This window comes from Nycticebus coucang, chromosome 24, assembly GCF_027406575.1.
Source record: "Nycticebus coucang isolate mNycCou1 chromosome 24, mNycCou1.pri, whole genome shotgun sequence".
Classification (NCBI taxonomy): Eukaryota; Metazoa; Chordata; class Mammalia; order Primates; family Lorisidae; genus Nycticebus; species Nycticebus coucang.
The window spans coordinates 16,772,658-16,792,432 of NC_069803.1; the positions used below are offsets into that span (position 1 = coordinate 16,772,658).

The 19,775-nt window shown below is 40.2% G+C and overlaps 1 non-coding gene across 1 annotated transcript; it reads left to right on the forward strand.

Moving 5' to 3' along the window:
• The first annotated feature begins 17,243 nt into the window (after positions 1 to 17,243).
• LOC128576593 (small nucleolar RNA SNORA16B/SNORA16A family) lies at positions 17,244 to 17,378 on the forward strand. The gene has a single exon (XR_008377435.1). It is a non-coding gene; the product is annotated as a small nucleolar RNA SNORA16B/SNORA16A family (small nucleolar RNA).
• The last annotated feature ends 2,397 nt before the right edge of the window (positions 17,379 to 19,775 follow it).

A 19,775-nucleotide genomic window follows, 5' to 3' on the forward strand; every position in this document is an offset into this window, starting at 1 on the left:
ATAATCTTGTTCCTTTATACAATGTACCTATGCCTATTTTTATCCACAGTGCCAATGGGCATACGAAATGGTATCACCACCTTGAGGACATGCAGCTACTGGCCTTAGCCGGGCTGGGCCCTGAGCCCTAGCTTTTCACTTGTCAACCTAGATACCCTGCACCTCCATACCCTGACCCCCTATAAAATCATAATTTCTGTTGTTGCAGCTTCAGAATTTGTTGTGAAAATAAGAAAACAGAGGTGAAAGTAGAGTTGAAAAATGTAAGATGTTATCTAGAATAAAAATGAGAAAGCTGTATGGATGAAGAACAATGGCCTTAAACTTTCCCTCCTGGATTCTAGGACCTTCCCCTGCCTTATCTTAGAGAATTTACTTTAGAAAACTTGTCATTATCAATTCAATCTCCACTGCTTTGAGATGTAAATCATCTTAAAAGTCTCCTGCCAGGTTTAAAGCCCAGGTATATCTTTCTCAAAAACCCTGGAGCCATTGCTTTTCAATGTCCCCTCTAAAGGAAGACAGCACCCCACCAGGCTCCAGTCCTGGGAGGGCAGGAACCTATCCAGCCAGCTCCTGGCTATAAAACTATTAGGGAAAGTTTGCTTTTCCTTTGGGTAAAGCCCACTGGCAAAAAGGTGGCCCAAGTTCTCACCATAGCACTTAAAAGTTCCCCTTAGTTCCTATTACTTTCCTCTATCCTTGCCTTGAGTAAATTCTTGTTTATTTTACTTTGTGCAAGTTCTGCTTTGACAGCACCTTAATGAATCTGCTTTTTTCCTATGATCTAAAGGAAGTGGGATTCGAATGTTTCAGCATCAGCATCTAATGCAACTCATTTTCCATGATGTCATCATCATCATCACATAAATCAAAAGCCTAATGATCTGGAAGATGAGGAAAATCAATTCCAGAATCTTCTATTTTATCTTTTTTGACCTTGGAAACATTTCGTATGCCTTTAATAAAAGATTTCCTCCTCCTGAAAGATGAGAGGTTTGGGCAAGGTGTCCTTTTAATCCCTGTCAATTATTGACTAACCCAGTGCATCCATGTTTTTATCAGTTAATTCACATCAATTTTCTGTACATGACCTAAGAGACTATGCTTTTTCTAAGTCTGACGAACATGTTCCCATTTAAAACAGGAAATGACTTAGACATATCCCTGAAAATGAAAACGAGGTACAATTTCCCTTCCATCTATAAAGCAGCTGCTGTCACCACTTGCTGACTTGCAAATCATTACTGAAAGCGTCAGCCCATCTTTTTACTGGTAGGGACTGTGCAAAGTCAGCTCCTGAACTCCCCATAATAGTCGGGATACATGATTTGCTTCTTTTGAAATTTCAGCGTGGAAAAGGATACAATTAATGGTATAGAAATTGCATGGATTATGGTACTTTTAAAAAGGGCATATTGTAATTTAAGTTCTCACTTCAAACAGAAACAAAGCCATGTTTTACACTGTATATGTGATATTGAACACATGTATGGGAACCTCAAATTAACATGTGATTCTTGTAGCAGCATAACTCCCACCACAATACTCCTGGAAGAGGAATTGCTCACCTTCTGAGCATTTACTAGGTGCTAGCTCAGTGATTCCCAAATTACTGTGCATTTATCAATTACCTAAAGATCTTCAAAAGCTTCCAAAGCCCAGGCTATAACCCAGGTCAATTACACCAACCTCTGTAGGGAAAACACAGTCTTTTTTTGCAGCCTCCTGAGTTATTCCAAGGTATAAACGTGAGAACCACAGTCCTGGGCCATCTGCTGGGATCTTTTGAAGCAGAATTTCATGGCAATTCTCACAGCCAGCCTATGAGGGGCAGATCCTGTTGAAAATTAGAGTCCTCAATGCTACAATCAACAAAGTACTTGGAAACAAAATGACTTTTAGCAAACTCAGATGAATGAAAAAATAAAACAAATGAAGAGGGAATTGAATGATTTTACATCGGCTCCCCAGCAGGACCAGCTGTAGGAAATCTGAGATTCTAAGTCATCTGAAGGGGGAGAGGGGACTTCAGTTTATTTCCCTGTTACGTCTCCAAGATGTAGGTTACGCAATATCAAAACTAGGGCAGTGTAGAGGCCCCTAGCCTCATCCAAAAGGGGACTGGGTAGCCGTGGTTCCCCAAAACATACTGAGGAGAAAAGTCCATTCTGGTTCTTACCAAAAGCCTGGACATACAAGTAATATTAACAGCCTGGAAAATACACAGGCTGCCATGCTAACAACTCCAGATTTTTCCCTAAATGAGAAAAGCAGGACCCCTATTTTGATCATGTAAGATTGTTTTCACTGGATTGTTTTTAACATAGGACTTTCAGCTTATACTGAGAAATGCTATATGGAATATTTATGGTATAATTTGTTGTTTAGCATATGATTCAGTGTATATTTCAGGGATAATGCCTGGTGCCCAAGAGCTATTTCTCACAAATTTGGGGGTCGGGAAATGCTGTTCTTTCCCTTTTGAAATGGTCTGGGTTTTGCTTATTGGCAATATAATGTATGTAACTCCACCTTTTCCCCTATATGTTTTGATCAGGAAGTCCAAACAAAATGCTCAAAATGTATTATAATGTTCCTTTTAAATATTAATAGTAGTAATGCTACTACTTTTAATTATCTTTACCACCCTCTGCTTTCCTAACTTTGTGGATGCATTGCATCAGCTGCCTTGTCTCTTATAAATACGTTTGTGATATTTAATCCTATGACCCTTGCAACCTGTCAGTCTGTCGCTGTGAAGATTCTGATAAGAACACATAAGGTCAAAAGGCATTTTCCCTTATAACAGCAGCACTCTCTAGTTAGCAAGAGGAAATCTGTGGTTTTCAATGAAGGATATGGAATAGATACAGTGCAAAAATATGGCAAAACAAGATGAAAAACTTACACCATCCCACTCCTGAGTTAATCTTGAGCTATGTGTTAATCTTACTCTGAAACTCAGACTACAGAACATTTGTATGACTTTGGCTGGAAATGCTAAAAAGCAGGAAAGTGTAGACAGTGCAAGGTTAGCAATTAACCTGCCATAGGCAGTGATTTAAGTTCTTGAAAATAATTTGCTTTAAAGTTTCGGTGGTAGATAGATTATAGATATAGATTTAGAGGCTCAGCACCCATAGCTCAGGGTTTAGGGCACTGGCCACCTACACTGAAGCTGGCAGATTTGAGCCTGGGCCTGCTATGTAACAATGATAACTGCAACCAAAAAAAAAAAAAAAATAGCCAGGTGTTGTGGTGGCTGCCTACAATCCCAGCTACTTGGGAGGCTGAGGCAAGAGGATTGCTTAAGCAAAAGAGTTTGAGGTTGCTGTGAGCTGTGACGCCACAGCACTCTACTGAGGGTGACAGAGTGAGACTGTCTCAAAAAAAATATACACATATATACATAGATTTAGATAGATGTACAGATTTAGATATAGGTAGAGATTTAGATGGAGACATGGAGATATAGATATATCATTGAATTTAAAAATTACAATTACTTCTAGTTATCTGCAGCTGGCTCTTTCGTGAGAGACGCATTTCATACAGCGTCTGGCCTCCAGAGTACTCGGACCTCCCAACACACCAACTTGTTTGCCCACAAGGAAGTTTAATTCTTGGTGTTGCTCTCGTGACCCTTTTTCATGGATGTTATTGATTAATCACAAAGTACAGGCGTCTTCACAAACTCAGATACAGAAACGTATGAAAGAGTGTTCTGCTGGACTGGACTCGCTGCGGGCCCGTGACGCGTCTTCATCACAGTTAAGCTGTCACCCCATCCCTGCCCCCAGGTCTCTTTAAGGGTGGGCACTTTTCCTTGCTAGCTGCTGTATTACCAGCGTGAAGAACAAAGGTACCCAATGAACATTTGCTGAATGCATGAAATAAGGTAATCTATGAATCCAGCCCCAAACAGCTGTTGAATATTTCCTTCATACCCTGATGAACATTAACTCTATCACCAGCTCTAAGCAGCACTGTCCTATCACTTTTCCATAACTACAATTGTATGCTTTATATTTGGGGCAGGGGGACCATATCATCTAATACTATTTTCTTACATTTAACATGAAGAACTTACTGTGTGTCTGGTTCAGTGATAGGTACTTTGTCATCTCATGTAAACCTAATGACGGGTAAAATAGACAAGAACAAAGACCACTCAGACATATGGAAACACTTGCCCGGACCATCAGCACCCTGTGGTAAAGCCCAAAGTTTTGAAGCAGGGTCATTCCTAAGGCTTAAGTCAGGAGTGTTCAATATCGTCTCTGCCACACATTGGCAGAGTTAGTAAGAGACAAGGCAATCTATAAAATAGATCAAAAACGTTAGGAAAACAAGTAGACTTGTTGTGGGCCCCACAGCAAATATACAAACCCTAACAAAAGCTCATGAGGAAAACAACAGGTCTTTGCATGCTTTTCATGATCTCGAACAGCACAGATAAGCAAAAAAAAGTCCTCACAAAATCACCGTGCAGCCTGGGGGCCATAAGTTGGACACCCCTAGCCACAGTTTTTTGTTGTTGTTGTTTTTTGCAGTTTTTGCTGGGGCCAGGTTTGAACCCACCACCTCCAGTATATGGGACCGGTGCCCTACTCCTTTGAGCCACAGGCGCCGCCCCCAGCCACAGTTTTCAAACAAAAACTTTACCTAACAAATGCAAACAGTATAATCTAGTTGTCCGTATCCCCACATTAACCTTACATTTAAAAAAAAAAAGGAAAGAAAACAGAAAAACTTCTCTATGATCTTAAAAGACACATTTTTCTAGAAATATTAATACCATAAACGAATTCTCAGGCTGTAATTTCTTATTTTTTTTCAAATACATACCTTTTCCTATGTTTCTTTAAAACAAAAGGGTAATTTATTCCACAATGCTCCTCTGCATTGCCATGGTTTTTTACAGCTCCCAGCCTTTATTTTTTTCACTGTGAGGTAAGCTCCATCAGCTTTTCTGGAGCCAACTCTATGCTTCTACAGTTTTCTTTACTTTCTAAGTGTTATTTCGTGTTTCTATCTTGCAAAATCATGTCTACTGTCTTAGACGTATTTATTCTAAACGTCTATCACACTGACTTTTGCTTAATTCTACATACCAGCTTTTATCACTGTTGCAGCCAGAGTTGGATTTTGCTAGCTACACTCTGTCTTCCAATGCCCCTGAAGTATGTCCTCCAAGCTCAACGTCCTTTGTACTTTACGTTATTAAAGACTTTTCTTAAATAAAGGAAGGCTTTATAGGAGACCAATACATTGATTCTCTGTTCTCTGCCATCAAAGAGTTTACTATGTTCTTATAAAGACATAAATGCCAAATTATGGAAAATATTCCAAATAATAAATATACTAAAATTACCTTGAATCGACTGTGATTAAGAATGTTGTTCCAGGTAACTTCAAAAATCAGTTTTTGTGACTGCTCATTCTTGTCATCAATAAATTAAGTACATTGGGCGGCGCCTGTGGCTCAGTCGGTAAGGCGCCGGTCCCATATGCCGAGGGTGGCGGGTTCAAACCCAGCCCCGGCCAAACTGCAACAAAAAATAAAAATAGCCGGGCGTTGTGGCGGGCGCCTGTAGTCCCAGCTACTCGGGAGGCTGAGGCAAGAGAATCGCTTAAGCCCAGGAGTTGGAGGTTGCTGTGAGCTGTGTGAGGCCACGGCACTCTACCGAGGGCCATAAAGTGAGACTCTGTCTCTACAAAAAAAATAAATAAATAAATAAATTAAGTACATTAAGATCGTAACACACTGGTATACAAAGTTTATTCCAACCGATAGATGCTTTGCAATTGCTAAATTTCACTTCCAACGTATTTGCATTAAATTATCTGCATCTAGAATTCAAAATGAGGATCCAGAAAATTTGCGGCCATTAAAAATTAGAAATGATTTACAAAGAGAGGAAGGAATATAAGCTGCTTAGATAATCTCTTCTGGAAATTTAAGTGGCTATGCCTTTTTAATGTTCCTTCTGCTATAGACGTTCAGTGTTGCTTTTTAATGTCAAGCACTACCGCATTAGCTCCCCTGAGAAAACTTCCATGGAATGAGGCGAACCTTGGCCATAAACTGCATTTTAGAAGATGCTTGCTAAGTGCACTGCAATCAAAAGCCCTATTATTAATGTCGGGACATAAACTTCAAGCCATACCTTTTAAATCAACCAACACTCTAAAGAAGCTGTTCGCTTATTTTTTCCCTAACTATCTGAGACCGATCACGAGGGTATGAATGGTAGTGACAGTTCTGAGCAGGTGGTGATGAAAAATCCTTAAAATGAAACAACTGATTGAAAAACAGTTTTCCTTTTTCCCTTTTGGGCATAGTAAATTTCATACATCTAGTTTCCATTAAAGTGCTTTATAGTTTTCTCACTGTATATTAAACACAAGTAGTAACACATTTATACAATATTTTTAAATGTTAGGAATATCACTCACAAGTAATTATCTCAACTATTTCACATGACAGGTAGGTAAACACTGATTTTTACCAGCAGAGATGCCAAGACATCATGTTAGGACGAAGAGACAGAGGTGTGTGCTTTCTGATGACCAGGCCTGGCCACGGAAGGCTTTGCTATGTGTGCACACTGGTAAATGGAAGGAACAAAACTGTCTCAAGCTTAAAGGAAACTTTTTGGCATGGTTTTTCCCTTTTCCTCATCCTAAGGACAGAAACTGAAACAGATTTGATTGTGCAGAAACAGAAAACATCTTAGAGAAAAGCAAAGTATCTCAAGAATGGAAGAAAAAGTATCCAATGTACTCGGCCCTACTATGAAACTAATTTATGGCTTTCACATGAAAGCTACAACCAATTATAACCTAAAAATATGGGGAAGGGGAGAGGGAGGGGCGGGGAGGGGGAAGGATGGGCGGAGGGAGGGTAATTGGTGGGATTACACCTACGGTGCATCTTACCAGGGTACATGTGAAACTTCGTAAATGGAGAATATAAATGTCTTAACACAATAACTAAGAAAATGCCAGGAAGGCTATGTTAACCAGTGTGATGAAAATATGTCAAATGGTATATAAAACCAGTGTACGGTGAAGGACATGTCTCCTCTTTGTAGTATAGAAAATTCAACCACATATTAGTGCTATAACTAATTCAATGTTCTTAAATTTTACATAACTTTTTTATTAAGGAATTGTTGAGATCCAACTACGAGGCTGCTAGTTACTACTAGGTTGCTATTTAATTACATAAAATATTCTAAGGTCAACAGTATCTCTCCAAATCAGAGTCTTCTCCAAGTAAGACTGAACTACAGAAGCCAATGGCAAACTTTCATGACCTTTCAATTTAATAATAAAAATGTAAGTGATCTATTTGAGTTGTTTGCTAATCGCCACATTATTTTTTTGTGGCATTAAAATTTATATGAGATAATGGATAAAATTTCTGTTATCACTACTCAGTAAAAGATTAAGCGTGAAAGTTCTTAAAATATAACCGGAGGAAATATCAAATGAAGGGAATAAAAAGGGTTAACTTAAAATTTTCCTAAGGAGACATTAAAATATTTTAAAATTTGTTATTACACGTCTTGATATCTAAAGGTCCAATTCAAGTCTTTTGTTCTGGAGGGCACAGACTGTAAACTGAAGAAGAAAAATTATTGAAAATGACTGGAATGAAAAAAGTCCTGTTCATAGTATGTCTATGATTTGTGAAGTTATCCTTCTAGGTACTTAAAGATCATTAAATAGCAAGACATTTTCATTATAAATAACAATGAAATACACTGCTTAAAGAAAGACACATCGTAGCACTGGGTAAAAACACTAAAAATTTCCAACTAAATTTGCCTAGGAGAGAAATGCTTTTATTTCTTTTTTGAATATTCAGAATAAGAATATTTTTGAATGTTCAAAGAAGAAATAAAAGCATTTCAAATAGCAAAACACCTCTCAAACAGAAAGTAAAACAATGGGTCTCCTCCTTTATAAATTCCATTGATTATGTATGATGCATCTTATAAAATAATTTGCAACTTTTCTGCCATTAATAATACTCCTGTTACTAAATATTGTTTGTATTAAGAAAATACTCTAATGGTTGTTCCATTTTTTATTCTGATTCAGCATTCTAATCCCACTGTTACTTTTCTTATTACTTTCATCTGACACTTAAACTCCCAGTCATGCCTTTCCAAAGTATGCTAAAAATATTCTAAGAATCTTTGGGGGAAATGTTCTTGGGTCATGGATTTCTTTACTGGGAGAAACTTACCTACATTATTAATGATCACAATGTAATTAAATCAAAACCATTTACACTTTTAATTTGAAGTTGTATTACTTCATAATTAACCCAAATGGAGGATAAGGTAATTAATTTTTCAGGAAACCATTTCACTGCATAAAGTTAAATATCAATTAATATGTGTATTAAATTGCCAATAGTGTTTTGAAAAATTAATTTGCTCCCAAACTTTCAGAGCAGCTGAAATTTTGTATCATCTCAATGTCAAGTAATTCACAAGTAAAACATAGAGGGAATTTAATTACAATCATCACTAAGAATATAATTATGGTTCTACCTAGCATTTCACAGTTGAGCCTATACCTTATTTTTAAGTTATCACTGGAAAAATCCTAGAATATACTATTAATTATTCTAGGTATGAAATTGTGATTTAAAATATATTATTTGGGGGGTACATATTTTAGATGTTATGTTCTTCAAAAAATACAGGATCTTTGGTATCCAAAGAATATAACTAATTCATCTGGTAATAGTAATAAAAAAGCAAGGATATGCAAATGAAAGGTAAAAAAATTCATCTTCTAAAAAAGTCATGAGGGAAAAACGGCAGCAGACTTGCTTACCTTGTCTCCCACCTTACCCTACCCACCCACCCCCAGAAAATATAATAGGCTTTCTAAAGTCAACAGTGATCAGATAAAACTAACAACTTCCATGTTTCTTCCTTAGAGTTTCTATGGAAACTCCTATTTGACCAGCCATCTTGGTAAGCTGTACTCTTCTTTATAGGAGTCATTATTGGTCTAAATATGGATTAAGAATAGCATTTTCTTTTCTTTTACTAAAAGATAGAATTCATCACCTTTCAAATTATCTTTTAGTTTCTATGCAGCTGATGAAGGTAAGTCTAACATTTGAAATGCGGCATGACAAATACAAAATACACAAAAGCTGTTATTCTAATAGTTGGCCATAATTGCTGAAATATATTTCCTCTATATTTTTTTCACTTTGCACCGTGGCGGTATTGCAGCCAATGAGGTTGATCCAAGGCATGATTATTGCTAAAATGTATCAATATGGCTTCATAAAAGTGTTTCACTGAGAAAATAACACATTCTGAGGTAAGGAAGGAAAATAGGATTATGATTTTTCCTAACCTAAAGAACAAAAAAGCAGTTTGAATATTGAGAAAATTTTAATCACATTTTTTTTCTGGATATTCAAAATTGCCCGGTCACCTTCCATTAATTGAATCAGTAACATTTGAGGAGGGGTTAGAGAAGCTAGAAAAATGGTTAATTGTTCACCTTAGACTTTCAAAATGTAATTTTTATTACTTTATAAACTCGTAAGAACAAAATGCTTTTCGTGGGTCCTAAGAAAGGGAATTTTCATCAAGGACCTTGGGCACAGAATTTGAACTCTAAAGACTAGGGAAGACAGCAAAATTTCCCAGAGCAATAGAAACCCCAGGTAAGTTTGGGAGATTCCAAGAGGGGAAAGATCTTTGGCCTGCTTTGGAGTTGTAGGGGTCACACACTCAAAAGCATGTTCGACTGGTACTTCAGTAATAATTGAGAAAATGACAAAGGAGGATGGGCCACGTCTACCTATATCAGTGTTTTATGCTTCCCAGGAAAAAGGTAAGAGATTCCTATACCTGCCCAAATCATATCAAGCTTGATAAGCAAATTACACATGGAAGAAGGGGCCTCAGAAGTTCTGTCCAATTCAAAAGAATGGATCATAAGAAAATCTTAAATGTACGGAGGAAAACCCTGAACTAAGTATGTGTTGATCCAGAAGTACCTAGTTATTCTCCAATGTCAAGGTTAAGTTGTCTATCATGAGTAGAGACGAGTGAAGTGGAACCAAGAGAGATAGAAATAAGGGAAGCAGAGTTTAATTTTTTATGCCCTGCTTTGGCCCATTCCAGTAGTAAGTAGTGATCTGGAATTCTGCATGGGTAATTAAAGCAAAGAGAGGAACGGACTAAGAGCACAGAAATGGGGAAGGACCCCAGGGTAGGAGCTATGTCCTCCGTGTGGAGCTGGTGAAAAGTTCCAGGAAGGAGGAACAGCTGGTGAAAAGTTCCAGGAAGGAGGGGTGGCTAAGGCACTATTAACAAAATACGTGTCCATATTTTAAGTTTAAATTCTTTTTGTTTGTTTGTTTTTGGACAGGGCTGGGTTTGAATCTGCCACCTCTGGCATATGGGGCCGGCTCCCTACTCCTTTGAGCCACAGGCGCCGCCATTTGTTGTTGTTGTTATTTACTAAGGACCAATGCTTTCTCCACCTGTTTTGGCCCAAAGCCTTAGTCACCTGTTGTCCGTCCACACAACCTCACCTTTTTGGTACATTATAAAGCAAAGGGATCAAGACAGGGGCAATGAGCCCAATACATTGGAAAAACAAAGCATTGTGCTAAGGGTGGAAAACTGAAATATAAACAGAAAGTTTAGTGGGATTCAGAGAAAGAGGTAATCTAAAGAAATAACCTGCACCTCCCACTCCAATCTCATTTAAAAGAGTCCCTCAATGCCAGACATGATAGTTTACTCCTGTAATTTCAGAGTTTGGGGAGGTTGAGGCAGGTTGGATCACTTGAAACCAGGAGTTCCAGACCAGTGACAAGCAGGGGGGCAACATAGCAAGACTCTTGTCTTCAAAAACAAACAAACAAACAAAAACAAATGGCAGGGGCCCCCTGAGTCCCCTGAGACATGGGGAAAGACAAATGAGTGATTCAAATCTAATTAAATCTCAAAGAACTTTGTAACTTCCAACCCAACCTGGCTCATGATTTAGGGTCACCCAACTGGTAGAAAATGGGTTATACTAAAAATAACTCTTTGCTCTAACATTGTTTACGTAAGATCTTTTTAAAATAGAAAAATGCAGAAGACTGTCAAAAATACAAAAGAACTTTCAATGTAGGGGTATATGGCACACTACGTGGGGGAAGTCCACTACAATGTGGACTTTACCTAACAAATGTGCACAATGTCACCTAACTGTTGGTACCCTCGTGCTAATCTGAAATTTAAAAAATAAATCAAAATCAAAAAATACAAACTATCATTAAAATTGTTTAATTCAAATAACTCACAATCATCCTATTCTAAAACAATCATTAATATTTTGGCTAAGATTTGGTTATAATTTATAATTTTTATTGCTTTACATTTTGTAGGTATATGATTTCAGGCATTAAAAGTGTTAATTATATTCTCATTGTCTTTTTTTCCCCGTGTTAAAAATGCTACATGGATGAGGGAATTCATATTATTCAGAAACTAAACAGTCTGGAGAGTCAGTCACAGGTACTTTGCTGATTAAACCGTGATGAGAGGGCCAGCAGCCTCAGCACCAGGGAACCGGGTGAACTGCAGAATGTTAAACTCACCCTTGACGTATTCAAGCAGAGTCCTCATTGTCACAAAACACACAAGTGATTTGTAGAAGCATTAAACTTCGAGAGGCCCTGGATTAGGAGACTGCACAAACCTGAATCCTGTGGCTTCAAGTGACTTACAAATATCTACCTTCAGCCCAGCTTGACTTTCATGTCAACTGCTCACTTGAAACTTCCCTTAAATGTTACCAAAGTACTTAGGCCTACGATGTCCACAGCAAGCTCCTGAGTTTCTGCATCCCAAATTTGGCCTTCAACTAGAACTGCAGATGTTCGTGCTAGAAACCTAGTGTGGCTTGAAGACTTTATATCTTTTATATTTACCTAGATGGAGTAGAAAAATATTCTTCTTCGTAAAGTATCTCAAGAATGGAAAAAAAAATCCAATGTACTCAATACTACTATGAAACCAACATATAAATAATTGCACATCTACACAAATGATAAAACACAAATACAGTCTAGTGAAGGGGAGAGAAGGGGAGGGAGAAGTGTGGGGGGGGAGGAGGAGGAGACGGCAGGGAGATGGGAGGCAGGGAGAAGCACAATTGGCGGGATCTCTCCTAATGTGCATAAGGTGAGGGTGTTCAGGGCACCCCTGGGTGACGGGTTCAACTACAACCTGAACTTTACCTTCAGAGTGAAAATAATGTAACCTAAAAATTCGTACCCTTGTATCAATTTAAAATTAAAAAAAAAAAGGAAACGAGTGTGGTTCTTGAAACCTATCTCTTGCCCATCCTCCTTTAATCTACACCCAAAACTTATAAAATAGCTCTTGTATCAACCTTCTTTGTTACTTAAGGTTACCATACACACCTATATATATACTGCATATATACTACCATTTGTGTTTTTTTACCTCTGCATTGAATTATTTTCCTTTTCTTTTTTCATTCTTCTCCTTATATACTCAATACACATTTGTAAGTATCCACTACATTCCCATAAGCCAGAAAGCAACAGGGGACTAGCTGATCCTAGAGAGCAGCTTAATGAGATCAGTTGGGGGCGTGTTAATTTTAAGGTCCTCCCCAGTGGGAAACTCCCTCTGTCTGTACTCATATCACAAAGCACATGGGACGCAATGGCCCACCGGATGCAGAAACAGTTGGAGTATCCTTAGAGAATGCTGAGCTCAGAAAGTCCCTTAGCCTTCCTTACATTCATATTATTCAGTGTAAAATGGCCTAATAACTGCATTATTTTAAAAACCTATATATGTATCCAATAATTTATTGTCAAGATTAAATAAGATATATAAAATATCCTATAAATTGTTAACATATCACACGTGATATTGGTTCTCAATTCTACTGCTAAAATGTACAACTTCAACAAATCTAATGTGCTTCAAAATCTCACAGAAGAGGCTCCGGCGCCTGTGGCTCAGTGGGTAGGGTGCCGGCCCCATATACCGAGGGTGGCGGGTTCAAACCCAGCCCCGGCCAAACTGCAACCAAAGAATAGCCGGGCGTTGTGGCGGGCGCCTGTAGTCCCAGCTGCTCGGGAGGCTGAGGCAATGGAATCGCTTAAGCCCAAGAGTTAGAGGTTGCTGTGAGCTGTGTGAGGCCATGGCACTCTACCGAGGGCCATAAAGTGAGACTCTGTCTCTACAAAAAAAAAAAAAAATCTCACAGAAGATATTTCCAGATTTTCAGAGTTACACTGTATTGCTTTGATTTTATTATGCCCATTTTTTAAAGCAGGCAGAAGCATTGGTTTGTTTACTTTTATGTCAATCATCATTTCTGAAAAGTGATCATCTACAATCAGTGGTTCTCAACCTTCCTAATGTTGTGACCCTTTAACACAGTTCCTCATGTTGTGGTGACCCCCACACATGACCAGTGGTGTCTCAGTTCCTAAGACCATCGGAAATAAGTGTTTTCCAACGGCCTTAGGTGACCCCTGTGAAAGGGGTTGCGACCCACAGGTTGAGAACCACTGATCTACATAAAAATTCTGATTATGATTAAAACATTTACAAAATTGTCAGATGCACTCCTTACACGCATGCTTAGAAAACAGGCACACTTACATCAGGTGTAAGTGGACTGCAAGAGCCTGGCACATAGTTCTAATTCTCATTTCAGGAAGGCAGATGGAGGAATTCTGAACTGACTCTAAAGTTATAACCAAGAGGCTCTGAATCCCTCATAGTGATGGTCAGATAAGTGCATTAGACCCACACCACCAACTGCAGCTTTGAGACTCTGTGATGGGGGCTGTTCTTACTGGGGTTAGGTGGTATCTCAGGGTGGTTTTGATTTGCATTTCTGTGATAATCAGGGATGATGAGCATTTTTTTATATGAACACAGCCATTTGTCTATCTTCTTTTGAGAAGGGAACACTTTTACATTGCTGGTGGGACTGCAAACTAATACCCCCTGTTTGGAAGGAAGTATGGAGAATCCTCAGAGAACTCAAACTAGACCTCCTATGTGATCCTGCAATCCCATTACTGGGATCTACCCAGTAGAAAAAAAGTCATTTTATCATAAGGACATTTGCACTAGACTGTTTAACGCAGCTCAATTTATAATTGCCAAACTGTGGAAACAGCCTAAATGCCCACAAACCCAGGGATGGATTAACAAGTTGTGGTATATGTAGACCGTGGGATATTATTCAGCCATTAAAAAAGATGGAGACGTAATTTACATCTTTTGTATTAACCTGGATGGAGTTGAAACACATTCTTCTCAGTAAAGCATCACAAGAATGGAGAAATAAGAATCCAATGTACTCAATTCTGGTATGAGAACAAGTGATGACCCAGTACATGGTAGGGGAGGGTAGAGGAATGGGGGAGTGGGGAGAGGGGAGAGGGAAGAGGGGAGGGGAGAAGGGAGGGGAGAGGGAAGAGGGGAGGGAAGAGGGGAGGGAAGGGGAGAGAGGGTGGGGAGAGGGAAGGGGTGTGGGAGTGGGGAGAGGGAAGAGAGGAGGGAGAGGGAAGGGGAGAGGAGAGTGGGGAGAGGGAAGGGGAGAGGAGAGTGGGGAGAGAGAAGGGGAGAGGAGAGTGGGGAGAGGGAAGGGGAGAGGAGAGTGGGGAGAGGGAAGGGGAGAGGAGAGTGGGGAGAGGGAAGGGGAGAGGAGAGTGGGGAGAGGGAAGGGGAGAGGAGAGTGGGGAGAGGGAAGGGGAGAGGAGAGTGGGGAGAGGGAAGGGGAGAGGAGAGTGGGGAGAGGGAAGGGGAGAGGAGAGTGGGGAGAGGGAAGGGGAGAGGAGAGTGGGGAGAGGGAAGGGGTGTGGGAGTGGGGAGAGGGAAGAGAGGAGGGAGAGGGAAGGGGAGAGGAGAGTGGGGAGAGGGAAGGGGAGAGGAGAGTGGGGAGAGAGAAGGGGAGAGGAGAGTGGGGAGAGGGAAGGGGAGAGGAGAGTGGGGAGAGGGAAGGGGAGAGGAGAGTGGGGAGAGGGAAGGGGAGAGGAGAGTGGGGAGAGGGAAGGGGAGAGGAGAGTGGGGAGAGGGAAGGGGAGAGGAGAGTGGGGAGAGGGAAGGGGAGAGGAGAGTGGGGAGAGGGAAGGGGAGAGGAGAGTGGGGAGAGGGAAGGGGAGAGGAGAGTGGGGAGAGGGAAGGGGAGAGGAGAGTGGGGAGAGGGAAGGGGAGAGGAGAGTGGGGAGAGGGAAGGGGAGAGGAGAGTGGGGAGAGGGAAGGGGAGAGGAGAGTGGGGAGAGGGAAGGGGAGAGGAGAGTGGGGAGAGGGAAGGGGAGAGGAGAGTGGGGAGAGGGAAGGGGAAAGGGAATAGGGGAGGGACTGGGGAGAGGGATGGGGTGTGGGAGTGGGGAGAGGGAAGGGGAAAGAGACTGGGGGAGGGAGAGGGAAGAGGGAGAGGGAAGAGGGAGAGGCAGTGGGGAGGGAGAGGGAAGAGGGAGAGGGAAGAGGGAGAGGCAGTGGGGAGGGAGAGGGAAGTGGGGAGGGAGTGGGGAGAGGGGAGGGAGTAGGGGTCACAGTGTCCTCTCGGGGGCAGGACATAATTATAAGAGGGACTTTATCTAACAAATGCAATCAATGTAACTTGGTTCTCTGTACCCTCAGTGAATCCCCAACAACACAAAAGAAAAGTGCAGCAGAGGAACCCCAGAGATCTTCTGGATCTCCCCTCAAGATGTCAGTTATCCAGGGCCACAAGGTGACACTTGGGCTCAGAAAGATTCTGTGCCAGAAGATAATCTGTGCAGGAGCCATTCACTCTACATGGTCATTATTCGACACTTGATCCTTGGTAAACTTGAGAGCAATGAGACTTCTCCCTAGATTCCAGAATTTGGTCATTTATAGGGTACCTTCCAGTTACTCAGAGGTTAATAGAAAACCTGTCATTCCTGCTTTAAGTGGTAGGAGGACACTGTTTTATGTTCAACTGAAATGGGTAGGTGTGTTGCTGGTTTCTCTTTCTTGAGGCTTAATCTTTCTTATATTCCCTTCTAAAATTGAGTCTATCTCTCCCTAAATTTCTGATATTTAAGGTACGCATTTATTTCATGATTATATATCTTTTTTCTTTTTATTCTCCACATTTACACAGATATCCAGTTTCTCCTTCTTAATACTATAGTTGCATATTTAATAGGTTAATAATATTCTATGTTCCTTGAAAATTATTATGATTTTAATCAATAAGAAAATGTCATTTTTTCTGATATAGAACAGATCTGTTCTTCTGTGGATTACCCCAGAAAGTGACTGAAAACATGATCTTCTACACAATTTATAACAAAATGCCTATTATCCCATATGAAAAAAAAAAAAAATGTATTGATGTAATCGGGTCATCTCTATAAACATGCAGTGCATTGCTGTAAGTGAATTAATTACTAATAATCGTTAAAGCAAAAACATATTAACATGTTGGTCACTTTTATCACAGTAAAGTTTATGCAAAGATCATATAATCTAGCCGCTGTGCTTCAATGGAAAGTTAATTAGCTGTTATTAATATATGATGATATTAATCAGAAGCATCAGCTTTGCATGATTTTCTTCATGGCTAAAATGTAAGGCATCATTTTACTTAAGATCTGTGCTGACAGAAAAAGCACTGGTCACATCACTCCTTTCTATATATGAAATAAAATATTATATATAATTTCCCTGTTGTGTTCCTCTCTTTTGTCAGAAACACTAAGAAGATTCCTCTAACGAATGAAACACCCACTGAAGTGCCGAGCCTTTTTCAAACACATAATAGAAAAACAGGTATCGCAAAGCCCTCAATAATTGAAAGCCCCGAAGCAGTAACCTGCGAGGGGAAAGACAAGTAAACATCGGGACATAAACATCTGTTCCCAGCTCCGCAGCAAAGACAAGGAATACACTGTTCAGAACAGAACAGGCCTGTTTAACTCAGACAAAGGCATCATGAGAAATACGAACATCCTTGAAAAAAAGTCACCTAAAAAAGGTGCTGGGTCACGGTTACAAGTTTTCTAGTGAAACAATGACATCATCTAGTTTCTATTTACATTTAATATTGAAGCAACATGCTTCAAATATCAAAAGTGAGGCTAGCTTGGGCTGCCTAATTGCCTATACTTGGTGCTGTGAGGTATGCAGCCCAATTACATCCTTTAAAACGTTCACTTTCATAGCCCTGATCGAAACTGCAGCTGTTTCCACACAGCTGCTGTGACCCAAGAGGAGCCTGGAGGGACATTTGACCTTGATGGCCGCCATTCTGTTTGCTGCAACTGATCTGCAACATTTTGGGAAAGTACGGTTTTTGAAAAAAAAAGTTAACTTTTTCATTAAGGATCAATCCCTTTTCCTAAGCACAGGAGAAGCTCATCTTGACTTCTTTTGTAGCTCTAAAATAGCTTTAATTTGCCATTGTAAGTTTCAATAGCCTAGGAAGGCATTTTATGAGGTATAAATCTCTATTTGAAGGCAATTATTAATATCGGAGTCCTATCCTGTATAGATCTGCAATTCTTCTATAAAGATCCAAAGGCAGAAATGTGTTAAGAATACTTTTACCCTCAGACTCAAACCAGGTCTATATAAACTCTACATTCTTGAAAATTATGCCCCAAAACTATTTTAAATGTCTCCATATCATCCTGGCCAATCATATTGGTATTAATTCAAAAAGGTTTATTGTAAAACCAAAATGACTTAGCAAATGTAAGACTATATTTTAGGATTAACAGCAGGGATTTAGTTACTTCGATAATGTTGGTTTCATATGACTTGACTCTCTGGTCAAGTCACTTTGGTCCTGAGTGATATCAGCGAAAATATAGATGAACAGTTGCAACTTTCATTTTTTTTGAGACAGTCTCAAGCTGTCACCCTGGGTAGAGCGCTTTGACATCACAGCTCACAGCAACCTCAAACTCTCAGGCTTAAGTGATTCTTTTACCTCAGCCTCCCAAGTAGCTGGGACTACAGGCACCTGCCACAATGCCCGGATTTTTTTTTGTTGTTGCAGTTGTCATTGTTGTTTAGCTGGCCTGGGCCGGGCTCAAACCCGCCAGCCTCGGTGCATGTGGCTGGCACCCTAACCACTGTGCTCCAAGTGCTGAGCCTGCACAGTAGCATTTTAGGTTATCACTTCCTGATTCTGATTGATTCTTTCTCTGTTATAGAAAACAACATGTGACTATTGCCCTATAATCACACACGAGACACAATTCAAGGCATCACTTATTACATGCACAGAATTTCTATTAAGTACAAAACATTTTAGTAGAATAAACCAAGGTCAAGCCACTTCAGAAATACAAATAAATAGTAGTTTTAATGCATGCTCATGCCTGCTGAGATAGACGTGAATTTCTGCACATAAAAAGCGTCACCATGAGAAAAAAGACGCCAGGGAAGCTATGTGGGAAAGGTAAAATGTGAGACGTTTTCAGGTGAGAAGGAGTTAGCCCACAAAGGAAAGAGGAGAAGATAAAGAACTTTCCAAAAGAAAATAACCTTTTCTAACCAAGAAAATTCAAGAGACAATGAAATATACAGAAGATGCTTAAATACTTTCTAGGGTTAAAGGAAGGAGAGGAAGTAGTGAAAAAAAGGCCCGGGAAGGAGGAAGAGGCTAGATGAGGGATTGCAGGTTTGCTACGTGCAGCATGGTTCACGCCTGCCTTTTGCCGCTGTTGCCAAGGGTCTCTAGATGACAGAGCCCTTTCTCAGGAGCTTCCTCCCAGCCTAATCATCCTCGGTGGAACATTCCAAATAGCCTCAGTCCATTTATTAAAGGAATCTATGTGAGCCGGGTCACAAATACCGTGCAAAGTAACATGGATGTATCCTAATGACAGCAGAGAAAATGTAAAATGTTCAAAATGGAAGGTTAGCAAGATCGATCTCTTGTTTTAGAAAGATGACTGGGGTATAAGTGCAGACAAGGTATTACGTACAAGTCTTATGGGCTGAATTCTCTCCTCTCTCCGACCACTGCAACCACCCCACAATGCTTATGTTGAAACTCTAACCCCCAGGGGCTCAAATTGCAACTGTATTTGTAGAGAGGGCGTTTAAAGAGGTGCTTCAGGTTAAATGAGGTCATAGGGGTGGCCTAATTCAATCCGACCAGTGTCTTGTAAGAGGAGGATGTTGCTATGGGGGAAAACTCAATTAAATGACAGGGGAGAGATCAGGGGTACACGACTCCGGTATACTGCACACTTCCTGAGTGACGGGCGCAGGTAGAATCCAGACTTGAATCTTGAAAAAGCAAACTATGCAATTAAACCACAGGTACTCCCACATTCAGCTGAAACTTAAAAATAATAAAAACAAGAAGAGGACGGCGTTGGACACACAGAGCAGCAGCAGACCATGTGTCACAAAGGACCACCACATGAACAGGCGGCAAAGGGCCACTTGGCAGCCAAGGACAGCCCTGCCAGCACCATGATCTTGCACTTCCAGCCTTTAGAACTGTGAGAAAATAGTCTTGTTGTTTAAGCCCTCCAGTCTGTGTTCTTTTCCTTGTTGCCATTGTTTCTTTGTTGTGCTTCGTTTTGTTTTATTTCAGGTTAATGTGAAGGTACAAACAACCAGCTTACAATATTTGCATTTGTTAGGCAGAGTCCCTCTTCCAGTTGTGAACCACACCCAGAAGGTGTGCCATACACCCCTACATTGTGCCCATTGAGAGTACCCCCAACT